Here is a 15535-nt window from a genome sequence, read left to right as displayed (position 1 = left end):
GCCCTTCCCCGGGGGATGTACAGCCCTTCCCCGGGGGATGTACGGCCCGGCCCCGGGGGATTTACAGCCCTTCCCCGGGGGATGTACGGCCCGGCCCCGGGGGATGTACGGCCCTTCCCCGGGGGATGTACGGCCCGGCCCCGGGGGATGCACGGCCCGGCCCCGGGGGATGCACGGCCCGGCCCCGGGGGTCACAAAGCTTCTGCCCCCAAAGGTCCCTCCTTGCTCTCACATCCTGACCCCTCCGTGTCAGCAAGGTCAGCCCTCATGGGTTCCAGCATGGAGGAACTCCGTGGAACCTGTGAGGTACCTCCCCTGCTTTTACCCCCCAAGTGGCCCACACAAGCCCCACATCAGCTGCATGCCAAATCACCTCATGCCCCATCTGCCCCACACCTCATGTCCCATACCACCCATGCTCCTTCTGGCCCCACCTTAAATCCCTGTGCTGCTCTGGGCCCAGCGCCTCAAGCAGGTTGCCCTTGCTGTGCTGCACTCCCCACCTCCAGGGGCTGATGGATGTGCAATGAGGATTAGGTCCCAGACAGGACAGGCCAGGGGATGTTCAGAACAAGTGATGAACCACAGGGGTGTAGCTGTCCAAAGCAGCCTCTGCCCACAGTGCAGCTCTCCACACTCCCTCATGGAACACCACAGCTGCCCAGCCAGCAGCTGGTAGGATGGGACTGGGACAAGCCATGAGGTGGTTGTTTGTGGTCTGGAGGCCAACAGGCCTAGCAGGACACTCAAACATAGGAGTTAGGCCCCCTCCATAACCATTTCCCATTGGAACTGGCAGTGGACTTAAGCAAGTGATCCTGAGAGATACCACAAGCATGGAGCAGTGCTTCCTTCTTAGCACAACATTCAGCTTTAAGCAATGTCTCTCCTGCCAAATGCCAGATGGACTTCAAACCCCATATGGGCATCCTGGAGAGAAAGAAGGCCATAATATCCCCAAAACCAAACCCCCAGAAGCAGGCCTGGGAAAGAGAAATGCTTCACATCTTCATTGTGTCACCAAGTCCTCAGCAGTACAGAGCAACAGGGAAACACAATTATTGAGACAAATGCAGCTGCCTCCCACATGAAAGAAACAGAACTGGTCCAAGCCAGGGAGCTTGGAAGAAGAGAATGAGAAAATTTTCTTTTTTCTTTTTTCTTTTTTTTTTTTTTTTAATGGCAGCAGGGCTGAATGTACATAGTGCTCACACACACAAACACAAGACAAACAAACAAAAGCTCTGACACACCCTGAGGTCCTCCAGTGATGCCTTGGATTGGTTTGGTGGGGGGGAGAGCCTCCCTGCAATGCCACCACCTCAATGGATGCCCCTCTCCTACACTGACAAAAGGCAGCCTCACACATGCCTGGAGAAGTGGGTCCCAGAGCTCATTTGATGTTCTTTCCATTGTCTTGCTTTAATGAGTTGCTAGCAAGGGATGACCTTTCTCTCTCCCTCCTCAACAAAGAAATGAATACAGTTCTTAAAATCATGGGGGAAAAGAAAACATGCCAGAAAGAACGATGGCCACAGAGCTGCTAAACATGCTGCTGATGAAGACCAAGAAAACCACAGTGAGCTGGCATGGCTGAAGAGCCATGGGGGTCAGGAGGCATCAGGAGGACTTAAAGAAAAGGGGATGCTCCTGCATCCTGGGGCTGCAGGTGTAAAGCACCCTGGGGGCTTGCACTTTCACCGAGGCACACAAAGCAGTGTCTCACCAAGAGCTCCTCTGGGGTGGGACTCCATCCGTCAGCCAGCAAGGGGATTCATGCTCATCCTGAAGAGCTGGCACTCCAGAAAGGAACAAGACCTGCCCATAACCACACACCAGACTTGATGGGGTCCAAATTCACAGATAACCCCTCAGGCCCCTGTTCTCCACCACCCCAACACCTCCTTTGGGTACAACAGCAAGGCTTGGACCTCATTGACCCTGCCCAATTGGGCTTTACCAGGTTCCTGTCCATCCCTTTTCCAGGGATAAGACAAAATCATTAAACACTGAGGTCAGGTCAGCCCTAAATGTGACCTTCAGCCTGGATTTGTCCTGCCTGAGTCCTCACAGACCTCCAGAGCTGCCTTCTTCACTTCAGGGGCAGTGCTGCTCCTCCCTTTGGCACAGCGTGCACCACTATTCAGCTCTGGGACAACAGTGCTGAAGTCCTGGTTTCTGCTGATCTGGTGAGACCAAAACAGGCCTGTGACCCTCACCCAGCTTCAGCTAGGCAGGCCATCCCTTCACTGAGCTGTGAAAGTGAGGAATGGCTTTGGATATCTGCCTGGCTTCTGCAGGCTTGGGAAAAAAAACAGGGGAAAGAGTCCCTGGAAGACTGAGGCACATCCTCAGTGTCCTATAAATAAAGTGACTGTGCTCTGAGCTGTTGTCTCCATGGCTCAGTTATTCTTGACTGCACAGGTGGCTGCTCTGGGGGCTCCAATAGAGAGGAACACAGCAGCAGTCAGACCTGGGAGCAGCTGGTCTATTTTCATTTGCCTCCCCCACCCTTTCCATGGCAACTCCAAGCTCTGAGAGAAGACACAGCTATGCACTCCCCTATGACACCTACCCCAGGTGGGCTCTGTCTACTACCACAGGCCTTAGAAAAGGGGCAGGTTTTCCCTGGAATTTCCCATCCTTTCTGCCTGCTTCAAACCATGTTGTGTGTTGGCAGCTCCATCAAATCCCTGCCAGCATCCAAACATTTGCAACTCCTTAGCATGCAGCATTCTCTTTCTTTATTTCATTTGTGTTACTGGAGTTAACCTCCCTGCTCCCCAGCTTCTGGCCCCACACCCACCACCCAGCATCTCTGATGGCCAGGGTGGTTGCTTATGGGTGGCATTGTCACTCCCAGCCCCACAAACACTAACCCTGCCAAGCTGTGGGTACACGGCATCAGCTGCTGCCCTCTCCTTGGATGGTCTTTTTATTTCGGTGGGCTGGTTTCCCATGAATTTTGGAGCTCTTGCAGAATGTTTAAGCTGCTGCTGCTTAGCATATGGAGAAGCACAACCACTATCAGAACCAGTGGAAAGATTTGAAAAACCTCCTCCCCATCTTCTGTCCTCCTGGTGGCAACAGCCAGCTCTTCTTCTCCCTTCCATCTTGCTGATGTCCACCCATCCATGGAGGCTGGATGTCCCCTTGAAGAAATACAGCCACTGACCCTGCCATACTCCCATGGAAACAGCTACCTTTGGCCCCATGCTATGCCATGCCATGCTGTGCCCATACCTAACCTCCAATTCTTTCCTATCCCACCCTTTTCTTCCACTAAGCAAACCCTCCTTAAAAGCCCCTTTTTCCCTGTTTACACCTGTGCTGGCTCAGGGGAGAGCAGAGATGTGCTGCAGGTCATCCAGGCTGCCCCCAGAGCATGGACAGATGCAGGGACCAGTCTATCCTCCCCAGATGCACAGCAAGGGCACAGAGTCAGAAAAAAATTACGTGGGAGGTTTTCCATTGGAGGACACTCCTTCCCTGCTGAGTGTTCAGGGCTGGAAAGCTCTCGGAAAGTGAAAGGGGTTGACACTTCTTCTGGCAGCACAGTTCAGTAGGGGTCAGAGCTAATCCAAGCAGAGCCGACGGGAGGGGAGGGAGGTGGTGCGGGAAGCCGAGGGTTGACACGCTGAGAGGTAAAAGCTGTGTCAGACACTCCCAGGAGGGAGGAAACAAATGTATAATCAAAACAAAACCGGCTGGGGCTCGTGTGGTTGATGGTGGGTCTCCAGAGGGCTCAAATTTTATGTTAGCTGCTGCAGTCAGCACGGAGGGAGAGAGGGGATGGGATGGCTGCTGTCAGGGGCCACAGTCAATGCAACCAACTTGAGCTGAGGATCTACTTGGCCTCAAAGCCATCAAGATTCCCAATAGTCCTCAAATCAGCCCATGGATGCTCAAGGCTTGTTCTAGGTCCCATTTCCAAGGGATGGTTGGGTGAGAGCTCAGGCTGACTGATACCCTGGGAATCATGTTAGGACCCAAAAACACTCCTGCTTCTTCATCCCGTGTTTGCACAAAGATCCAGACACTGGAAACACAACCACCAAGCCAAGCTCCCCACCCCAGGAGAAGAGATCAGGACAACTCAACAAAACCTGAGCTTTCACCCTCACAGCTGTGCTATGCTGCTCCTACTGCATCTGGGTACAGCATTGGTGCTGTCCTGAAGGGTCCTGGAGGTCCCTGGGCAACCACATGGCTCTATAAACCCAACATGTATTATCCAGGATACTGCACACATGTGGAGAGCCAGCACAGATCTAGAGCTCAGGGGAGACCTTCGCCTGCCAGTGCATGATTGACTTGGTGTTGAGCCTCAGGCACTGGTCCAAGCCAAGGGATGATACTAAGCAGTGTCTGATAATAAAATCAGCACCAGACAGCACAGCCCATTTGTTTCAGATCAAGGGGATTACCAAGATTTTTACAGGTTTGCTAACAAACAGGGTATTTCTGTGGAGATGTCTGGGCCATATCCATCTTTCAGCCAGAAGTCTCAGCTCTGACATGGGGAGCTGTGGGCAGAGCAAAAAAAAATCTGTTTTTCAAGCATACTTTTTGTTCATCTTAACAGGGTGCAGGACCGAAAAACAGATCAAAATCAACAAAATGCAGGGGCTTCTAGTGGTTTTGAATGTTTTGGGGGCTGAGTTTTTTCACTTGGAGGATTGAAATTATTCATTTCACAAAAAGGAGTGGAATGCATGGGCAAAGTGATGTTAGGGATACACAGCTGGAGTAGGGCATTTACATGTCCTATTTACATGTCCAGATTGGTCGGTATTTGGATTGATGTTCCTCATTAGGCTCCCAGCCCTGACCCATCCATTACACTGGTACCCAGCCTTGAGGCAGGACTGGAAACCCCAGGAACTGAAACCCCCAAGGGAGGATTCCCTTCAGCAGCACCTGTTCATGGAAAATTAGCAATCTGTGTAGGCAAAAATCTGCACAAGCAATCAGGAAGCTTTTAGAATATCTTAAAGCTTCTGAGTCTTCAGATCATGCCCATGTCACATTTTCATTTTTTCTTTATGGTGGTGGCAGGTAAAGCCTTCCTTTTCCTTGTCAAACCCTCTCAAAAGAGCCAAGTGGAAGCCCTTGCCCAAGCACTCTGACTCCAATGTCCTGGCCCTTAGGAGAAACATCCAGAATTGGGGAGGACAACTTGGCAGAGATTGAGTGCCAAGTTGCAGCATCCAGGTCTCTGATGTATCAGCTGCAGGAGATATGGAATGCACTAAAAGCTGCCTGAGTCACAGCACCATCCTTTAAACCACTCCCTCTCCCAGTGTGCCCAGTGTGACTGATAAATCCAGGAGGAGATAAGTGGTGATTAAGTACATTGCCTGGGAGCAGATCTGAATGGCCTCAGATTCGTGAAGATTCACAACCACAGTTTCTCCACCAAAATTGTCCTGGTTTTGAATCATTGCTGAGACTTTCACTGCAGCCATCCTCTCCCAGCCCCTGGGCAGTGGCAGGTGACTGTGTCTGTTTTACAGGCAGGGAGGGAAGGCACCAGCAGTCCCAAGCCCAGCAGGAACCTTTGTCCCCTCAGCAGTAGGACACATCGGGACAATGGGGTGCTTCAGTGGAGCAGAGTCTGGCTGGGACCAAACACAGGAGCAGCCACCCTCCATGAGGACTCTAAGACAGGGTAGATGGACCTGAAGCAGAGAGGGCATGATGAGGGGCTGCTTATGCACCAGGGTGTCTTGCCAGGGCCTGACACCCTTCCAAGGACACTTCCAGTAGAAAGAGTACAGTCTCTCCCGCTTGGTCCACAGACCACTGGTGTGGTGTCCCTGTCTGCCCATGCTGAAACATTCCCTTTGGAGAGCCCCAGCCAGCACAAGCCCATTCCCCCCTAATAGATTGGCAGAGCCAAGATCCTCTGACTGCATGGCATTGGAGGGGTTAAGAAAACTGAACCTGCCGCAAGAGATTTGAGCAGAAACTCCACTGGAGACCTTGAAATCCTGTTAATTGATGCCACACATGTGCTGCATTTAACCTTTGCCCTTTGCTGTAATAGTTTACACAAGTGGCACAAAGGCTGATGCACAAGGGCGGTCTGCACGAGCCCTAGCCCACAGCAACCACACCGGGCATCCTCTGAGCCAGGGTCCCTTTCTTGGTGCCACGCTCTTCCATCCCAAAGGCACTAGTGATCCACTTGATGGGAATTTGGGCTCATGAGCCCTTGCACAGGAGTTAGCAGCTGTTTACAGGCAAGTCCCAGGCAAAAAAAGAGTAATTATTCCATTATTTGCAATAAAACCCCTGCTGCAGTCTCTGGGGAAGCACAGCCCTGCCAGCTGGTGCCCAGGCAGGTGGCATCCGCTTCCTGCTGGCTCTCACCCAGGGATGCAGAGAGGAGCTAGTGCTGGTTGTGGTTAACACCAAGGGTGTAGGACAGCATCTCCCTAGCCCTGTCAATGGGAGGTTTCTTCTTTATCACTCAAGAAAATACTGCAAATTCAAGACTGAATAAAAGGTCAGAGTTATGGTCATTTTAAACCCCCTTGCCAGGCAAGGGGCAGAGCAAATGAGTCCTCATGGCTTTATCCATCCTAAAGTCACCTGAGTAGGTGAAATATTAAAATATAATTTTGTAACTTCTATCTGATAGGGGTCATGCTTCAAACCAGCTTGTTTTCTTCCACTACGCAGGCTTTGGGGCTGGCCACAAGATGGGCATGCTCTGACAGCAGGGCACCAGGAGGAATGAGGAGATGGTCTCCAGGGCAAGGCAAGAGAAACCAGGATGTGTCACCACTGGGGACTTGCAGGGTTACCTGTGATGATGCCCTTCATGCTGCTCCTCAGCCTCAAGAGCTGATACTTCACCCAGCACAGCAGTGCCCAGGTCACGAGTGAGCAGTGGGACCCAATTCCCGATTGGCATGTTGGCAGATATGTGGTGGATCCCCCACATTCCCTAGGCTGGGTCAGTCAGGATGCAAAACTCTTGAGTCTCCAGAGCCATGAGCACCAGGAGCAGCCCACCAGTCCCCCAGCCATGAATGGTGCTTATTGTGTCCCTACTGCAGCGTAGGCAGCTGTGAGCTCTTCTCGGTTAACTCACAGGTGGATTTACACCCTGTGTTTTGTCATGGCTGCTGTTATTACCATCTTGTCTTCCCCAATCAAGGGATGCAGAGCCGTGACCCAGGTGTCAGCTGAAGAAGAAACTGACACTGTATATTCAAATGCAATAGCAGCCCTCAGGATTGGGTGCTGTGAAGGTAAGAGCTTCCTGATGTAGGAGAGTTAATATTATTATCTACACCCATTCCTACTTCTACACCTCCCAGGAAAGTCCCTTCTGGTAGAGACACAGGGCAAGGAGAAGCACCTCATGATGGGGATCTGACTGCCAGAGTCACTCTAACCCACAGCTGCCTCTCATTCACAAACTGCTCCATCAAAGACAACTCCCAGAGGTTTCCCTTCAAGTTCGTACACAAAGATGCAAACAAAAGGTCGGTTCAAATCCATCCATTTCTCTTCCTCTTGAGAAGATATAAATGAGATGTCAGAGTTCATTTCACTGTTTTTGCCTTCCCTCCACAGTCTGTTGGGGGACTGTCATGGAGAACCCTGATGCTGGTGCAAAGATGTGCTTCAGGAGAGACACAACCCCTCTGGGTTCTTCCAACCAGCTGCAGTCTTAAACCCAGTGACACAGAAGGTCCTGTTGTATTTCAGAATATTTGTGACCAACCAAGCATGGGCCAGCCAAAACATCTGGGGGAGTAGGACTGTCCTGGGGGAAGCAGTGGGTATGACACACAATGGGGCAGCCTGAGGGCTTCTCAGAAACGCTTTGGGCCACAACTGACAAATCCAGATCTCCAAGAGACCAGCACCAATATGCTTTAATTAGGCTTCAGTAGATCCTGCCAGGGGGTGTGGCACCCAAGTTTTGGGCTGTGGTGGTGTGGGAGACTTGAGGGAATCCCAGCAAATGGGAACCTCTCTCCAGCACCATCCCCAGGCAGGAAACCTGCAAGAGCAGCTGCCAGCACTGCTTGCCTTTGGCATCAGGAGAGGGAGATGAGGCAGAGAACTTCAGCCTGGGCTAATCAGCCGGGCCCTTGTTTTATCTGCAAATGTTCTTGACGCAACCATTAGAGCTGCCCGGCCAACATCCCAGGGACGACTCCCTTTGAACGGCCGCTTTGTCTGGTAATTTTATTTACACTTTCGATGCCAATGTTTATCCACTCTTTAAAAAGCTATTCAGAGCGTCTCCCAAATTAACTTCAGATGTTAGAGCAAGGGAACATTCCCTACATCATATTTCATACACTTTTGTGTTATTTAATTCTTGGAAACTCTTTTTTTTAAATATAAAAATATTTTTTAAAAAATCTCCAAGGTTTTGGAGAGTTTAACCTCTCCCTGTGTGGTCTGTAAAATCTGGCTGTAAAGCTCTTTCCTAAAGTTCACAAATGCCATTATAAATCATCTGCTTATCTTGCTTATTGGGTTTCTGTTTTCACTGACACACATCCTGGATAACTGCTCCAATTGGCCTCCATCACCAATGGGCCCATGCCCCTGGCAAGAGCAGCATCTGGGGATGGCTGGTATGGATGTCCACAGGAGATGGGGGTGAGCTGGAGAGCAATGGAATAGGTGGGATGGCATGGGAGGAAAGAGCTATGTGGGGGGATGGGGTGAGTGGAATAGGATGGGTGTGATGGGATGAGATAGAGTGGAATGGAACAGGGTAGGATGGGAGAGGAAGAACAGAAAATGGGATGGGATGGGATGGGATGGGATGGGATGGGATGGGATGGGATGGGATGGGATGAAGTTATGAGATGGGTCGATGGTTAACTCATAAAGTTATGAGATGGAGACCAGACCAGACCAGACAAGAGAATTTGATCTTCTCCACTTCACCACAAACCTCCCCTCAAATTCCAATCTTTTTCCTCTAGGTGCCTTAGAAGAATGAAGCTGACTTTCTGTAGAGGAAAAAGAATCCCAGAGCAGCCTGGTGTTCACAGGGCTCATTGGAGACCCACAGCCAAGTCCCTGGAGGTTGGAGTAGGTCACCAGCTCTGCTCTGCACAGAAGCAGCTGCAGTGGCCCAGCAGATTTGAGGTCTATCCCCTGGCAAGGGGCTGCGCCATCAGCACCTGGAGCCAGCCAAAGTGCCTGTGGACATTTCTGCACTGATTCTCCCAGCAATGACCAGCTGCGCTGGAAGAAGGCGTCATCTACACCCAAGGTTCACCTCTCCGTTCACCGCTGGCTCCCACACAAAAGGCATCACTGTCAACAGTTAGCTCTTGTGTTGTGGTTTTCCAGCTCTGAGGAAAGTTAAAAGAATTCTTCCCAGGAAGGCAACTTTCACAAAAAAATAGTAGGTAGTTTGAGACAACCTCCAAAACCATCTATCAGAGCCCAAAATCCTGCTTGGATGCAGTAGTCATCCAGCTGTCTCTAACTCAGCAATCCTGCCCACAGCCCAGGATGTCCAGTGGAGGAAGCCAAGCAGCCAAAGGAGCTGGAGGAGATCTGGGAGGGCAGACTGTTTCTGCTGCTGGGCCAAGCCAGAGCAGTGTCCAATGGAAACCAATGCATCTCCTGGGACCCTGCAGCTCTAAAGAAACCTGTGGAGAAGACTGAGGAGGACCTGATAACAGCTGAGGGCTTGGACAGGGAAGAGGGAATCTGAAATGCTGTATTATTTGGATTCAGCAAGCAAGACGTCCATGCAGCTAACACCTGCCTTGCCCCAGGGTACAGTGTACCAGAGAAATCCATTCCTGACCAAAAATGGGGTCTGGGGACGCTGAGGGTGGCTTTTTGTCCACCCTGCAGCTCTGATGATGGGGGACAGCTATGCAGATTCCCTGGCAGGGACTTTCCAGGTGGGAGGTGATGCTGCAGCCCATGTGCCAGGCTGCAGGGCAGCATCCCATTGACTTAGACTGGAGCTGCTCATCCCTGAGCACCTCACTCTGGGCACTCCAGAAGGGACAGAGATCTCCATGGAGATGGCCGGGGTGGGAGGGGTAGCCAAGAGGAATGCAGAGGAGGCTCTGGCACCAATGCAGGCATGGTCAGGCATCCAGGTGATATGTGAGAAGGGTTTATCACCTTCCCTTGGTGGCAAGGGGGTGGAGGGGTGGTACTGCAGCCTCCTGGCAGGCTCCAAGACATCCGTTTACAGAGTACTTGGGGATGCTCAGAAGCAAGGCGCCACACAAGCATGAAATGTCATTACAAAGGATATGATTTAAGGCCAGGCATGGCCAGGAGAGGAGGGGGATCCAGTTTGCGTGGAAGACTATACAAAATAAATCCTGTCCAAAAGGCTTCCTGCCTCCACAGCAGAAAGTGGAGCTGTATCAGACGGCCTGTCTCTGCCATGCTCTCCTTCTTCCTTTTACAGGCATAAGGAGATGGTTTTTTTGCTCATCTTTGCTGCAAGACTTGCTGGGTCCCGCCAGCTGATCCACAGCCAAGGGGAATGTTGAAGGAGGAAGGAAAATGAAGGGATCCAGATCCCCTCCATGGTGGGACCTCCACAGCCATGTCCACCCTCAGCTGGGCAACCTGCAGGGTCAGCAGAGGGATGTGGGCACCAGAGGAACTGACATCACTGGCCAGATGCAAAAGTTAGGGGAGGCTGCAGAAAAGGTAAGCTGGTGAGCCAGAAGCCATTTCCCCAGTGTGCCACCACTCCGCTCCTCCCAGCAGCCAGGCTCAGGGCTTCTCTCCCCTCACCCCAGGTGCCTTGGGCACACATGTCCTGCCACTGCTCCCAGTCCAGGCCTCTGCTCAGGTAATCACTCTGCTCGAGTGACCCAACCTGCCCTTGCCTGCCTGCCTGCAGTGACAACCTGCAGCGCTGCTGGCACTGCTGGCAGGGCACAGAGGGGTGGCACACAGAGCTGCCTGCATCCCACTCCTGCTCATGGGAGATGAGCTCCAGTGAAGCTGCAGGGAGAGCATTGCTCAAGCCCTAAGCCATCATGGATGTTTAGACATGGTCAGGAAGAGCTGGGAAGGATCCAGCCATTTGAGGGGAGGTGATGGGGAGAGCTGGGCCAGTGTTTCTCTCCTCTCACTCCTCTGCCCACAGCCATGCTCAGGTGGACATGGCTGGTGCAGCTGAGGATGTGTCCAGGTGTCCAACCTGCCACAGACTGTGTCTGTCCATCACTAAAGCTCCATGATGGGCAGGTAATGGTCCTGGGGCAGCAGCAGGGTGCTCAGGGCTCACTGGCCCATGGCCCAGCCCCACAACCTCCACTGGAACAGGAACAAACCAAAACAGGGCTCCAGTCCTTGTGACACCCATTCACAAAAAGAGTAGGAAGGAAGATGCCGGTAATTACAGGCCAGTTAGCCTGACCTCAGTACCTGATAAGGTAATGGAGCAGTTTATACTGAGTGCCATCACACAGCATGTACAGGATGGCCAGGGTATCAGACCCAGCTACCATGGGTTTAGGAGAGGTAGGTCATGTTTGACCAACCTGATCTCCTTTTATGACCAGGTCCCGCCTGGTGGATGCAGGAAAGGCTGTGGATGTTGTCTATTTGGACTTCAGCAAGGCCTTTGACACTGTATCCCACAGTGAACTCCTGGAGAAGCTGTCAGCCCTTGGCTTGGACAGGAGCACTCTGTGCTGGGTTCAGAACTGGCTGGATGGCTGGGCCCAGGGAGTGGTGGTGAACAGTGCTGCATCCAGCTGGGGACCAGTGGTGTCCCTCAGGGGTCTGTGCTGGGGCCAGTTCTGTTCAATATTTTTACTGATGACATGGATGAGAGTATTGAGTCCTTCATCAATAAATCTGCAGGTGACACTAAGCTGGAAGTGTATGTCCATCTGTTGGAAGGGAGGAGGGTGCTGCAGAGAGACCTGGAACAGTTGGATGGATAGGCAGAGTCCAGTGAGATGAAGTTTAATAAGTCTAAGTGCCAAGTCCTGCATTTTGGCCACAAAAATCCCCTGCAATGGCTGGGGACAATGTGGCTGGACAGTGCCCAGGCAGAAAGGGACCTGGGGGTGCTGGTGGCAGCAGCTGAACACGAGCCAGCAGTGCCCTGGTGGCCAAGAAGACCAGCAGCCCCTGGCCTGGATCAGGAATGGTGTGGTGTGGCCAGCAGGAGCAGGGAGGTCATTCTTCCCCTGTACACAGCACTGGTGAGGCCACACCTCGAGTGCTGTGTCCAGTTCTGGCCCCTCAGTTTAGGAAGGATGTTGAGACACTTGAGCACATCCAGAGAAGGGCAACGAGGCTGGTGAGGGGCTCAGAACAGCAGCCCTGTGAGGAACAACTGAGGGAGCTGGGGTTGTTTAGCCTGCAGAAAAGGAGACTCAGGGGTGACCTTATCACTCTCTACAACTCCCTGAAAGGTGGCTGTAGGCAGGTGAGGTTGGTCTCTTTCTCCAGACAGCAGCTGACAGAACGAGACAACAGAGTCATAAGCTGTGCCAAGGGAAATACAGGTTGGATATTAGGAAAAAGATTTTTATGGAAAGAATAATAAAGTACTGGAATGGTCTGCCCAAGGAGGTGGTGGAGTCACCATCCCTGTTGAGGTGTTAGGGTTGGGTTGAACTCGATCATCTTGAAGGTCTCTTCCAACCTCATGATTCTGTGATTCAGTCAGCAGGAATCCCCCCTGAGACTCATCTTCATGGCTGCAAATGGAACAAAAGGAAATAGTGACCAAAAGGATTCCCAAAAGTGCAGCTTCTTTTATTTTTAGGGAAATTGCAAAGTGAAAATTTCTCATTTTCAACTTTGCTATGAATTTTTCCCTCTTTCCCCACACAGGGCAGGTAAGAAGTCAAATGCTATTTCCATGGGAAAGAAAACATTCTCCTCTCCCCTTTCCTGTGCATTTTCTAGGAAGGAGAAGAAAATCTTGATAAAGCCAGAGGAAAGGGAAGCCCATTGAAATAAAATAGCCAGCAGCAAAATCATTGGGAAATGTCAAATGAATAAATAAATGGTTCACTGCTCTTAAATTTCAGACCAAATTTTCTCTGCATAGCACATGGATCTCCATCCCCACTGAAGCTCAAGCAGAAGAGAAGGAGGTTCTCTATGGCTTCTTTTGGTGATGCCTCTTAAAGCCTTTCATGATCCTTCATTCAGTTGTGTGGTTTCCCCTTTTGCCACAGAGAAGGGGAACCCTTTTCCCAGGAGAGCTGCCTCCAAGGTCTGGATTGTTTTCTTTGTCCATTGGCCCTGAAGGATGGCAAGGAGATACAGCTCCAAGCCTGGATATCCCTCTGATTTGGCCTTAAGTCAAGCCAGACAAACCCTGGCCTACAGGCATTTTAATGAGGAATTTGCAACCCTAATTAGAAAAATAAAGGCATATTCACACAACATATAAATATAACACCAAGGTTAAGTTGAAAGATCCAAGGTCAAGAGAGGAGAAAAACCAAAGAGGCCCCAAAGTTTCTGAGTTCCTGCTGGCTTTGGAGAGAGGTCCATGCCTGGGGAAGTTCAAGCTTCTCCAGATCTCCAGGGTCTGCAAAACCTGTGCTGAGGCTCTCCAGCGAGCAGGCCTGCTCCCACAGCTCCCGGCATTTCCTAGTGAGGGAAGGTCAGGGAAGCACTGCAAGAACAGCCTTTTGCAAAGTATTTTAGCACCCTTGCTTCCAACAGGGATGCAGAAAGTACAAAGGCTAGAAAACCTAAAAAAAATAGGGGGAGGGGGCTAACTGAAAGTTTCAAGCATTAGCAAGTTTGACTTGGGGGTGGTTCAAGTTGGGGGTGAAAGTTCGGGCGAGGTGCTCATTGTCCATGAGTCAGAGCATCCGGAGTGGCAGAAAGCTGAGGATCAAGAGGCGTCTGTCAGGGGCAGACACTTTTATCAGAGCCATTCCCTGGGCCGAGTGCTCTGCCTGGCCAGGGCAGGCTGCGGCTGGGAGCTGAGTTTAGCCCCGTGCAAGGCTTCGGAGCAGGGACGGGGGTGACAGCCCCTGGGACACCGCGATGTGGGCACGAGGGTCCGGCAGCTGCTGGCAGCGCTGCTTCTGTGGTTCGGCAGCTGGAGATGAGCACAGGATCAGCCGCTTTCCCTCTGAACCTTTAACAGCCCACCTGGCCCGGAGCCAGGCACAGCCACCCAGGGATGGCTGATGTCCCCGGGGGACCCAAAACACCCCCGGGGAGGCACCTGAGCCCCGAGAGCGGCACTCGGGCTCCGGAGAGCGGGGCAGGGCAAAGGATGGATGCTCTGCTGACAGCTGGCACCATCTCCCTCTGAGACACTCTGGAGGCCTCTGAAATTTTAAATTCTTCAACCATGGAAAATTCCTTCCTCTCCCTGAAAAAAACAAACAAACAAAGCAAAACAAAACAAAACAAAAAAACCCCACACATCAATTTGGGAAAATTGAACCATTTTTGTTTTGATTCTGACTTTCTTTGATTTTGACTTTTCCATTTTGCCTTAGAAAACATCATGCAACAGCAGATTACAAAGTGCCGTTTTTTTCCCTAACCTGCCCTGGAAGTGGCCTGTCCTGAATCTGCTGAAAGGACATGTCCTGATACTGCCAGAAAAAAAATACAGAAAATAGCTATCAAACTAAAATCCATGCAGCTTCCCAGAGATCAGCCATGCAATACTTCTCAACACTGCATCCTCCCATAAGCATTTTGCTGACTGATCACACATGCAGCACTTCTTTTCTGCTGAAACACCACATCAGCATCCCTTGTTCTGCTGTTCAGCCAGTCTGTGCTCCAACCTCCTACACATCCCCTAATTTTGGGTGTCATACAATTTATGCTCTCAGGGTTCTTGGAAAGGAGCTTGCAGGCATGCAACAGATGCTTGATGGAGCTCAAGAACTGTGTGAAGGCAGAAATAGCACCCTCATTTTGCAAGGATGAGGATGCTGCTAGCTGGTGTGGCTGCCCCACCTCGTACTTCCACCTGGCAGGAAATTGATATACGAGGCTGGAGGGTTTGTAAGGTCCCACGTGGAAGCTGCACCTGAGCCTGGTAAAGGCCTTCTGCTCAAGCCCCAAGGTGGCCCCAGGATGGTCCAGGCTGGAGCCCATCCTGAAACCCTCAGCCCATCCTGAAAACTTTCTTTCCATCAGGGTTGAGCCCAAGACAAGTGGGAGACACATGAGCATCCCTAAAAAAAATCTGTCAACTGGGAAGAGCCACTCCCAGTCTGCTCTGCTCTTCAAACCCAATGCCAGTCCCTGCCTGTCCAGCAGTACCCATTTCTTGGGAAGGCTTTGAATATGGAAGAAAACAACATATGTAACCCAGTTTACAAAAACAAAGCCCAAACAAAGGCCATAAAATCTAATAATTAACAGAGCTAATAAGCTGAGGGCCAATTAGGCTACACATATTAGGTAATGACAAGTAGTTTGCAATAACCACTTCTGAATGGACTTTACCCAATATGCATTTAATTAGAGTTTAATAAAGCAACAGCATGTTCTTAAAAGCCAATTAGAAACATATTCACTGAGGTTTAGAAGCTATGTAATAGATGCC

Source organism: Parus major, chromosome 14 (genome assembly GCF_001522545.3).
Source record: "Parus major isolate Abel chromosome 14, Parus_major1.1, whole genome shotgun sequence".
In the NCBI taxonomy this organism is placed as follows: Eukaryota; Metazoa; Chordata; class Aves; order Passeriformes; family Paridae; genus Parus; species Parus major.
Note: the sequence above shows the minus strand (reverse complement) of the source record.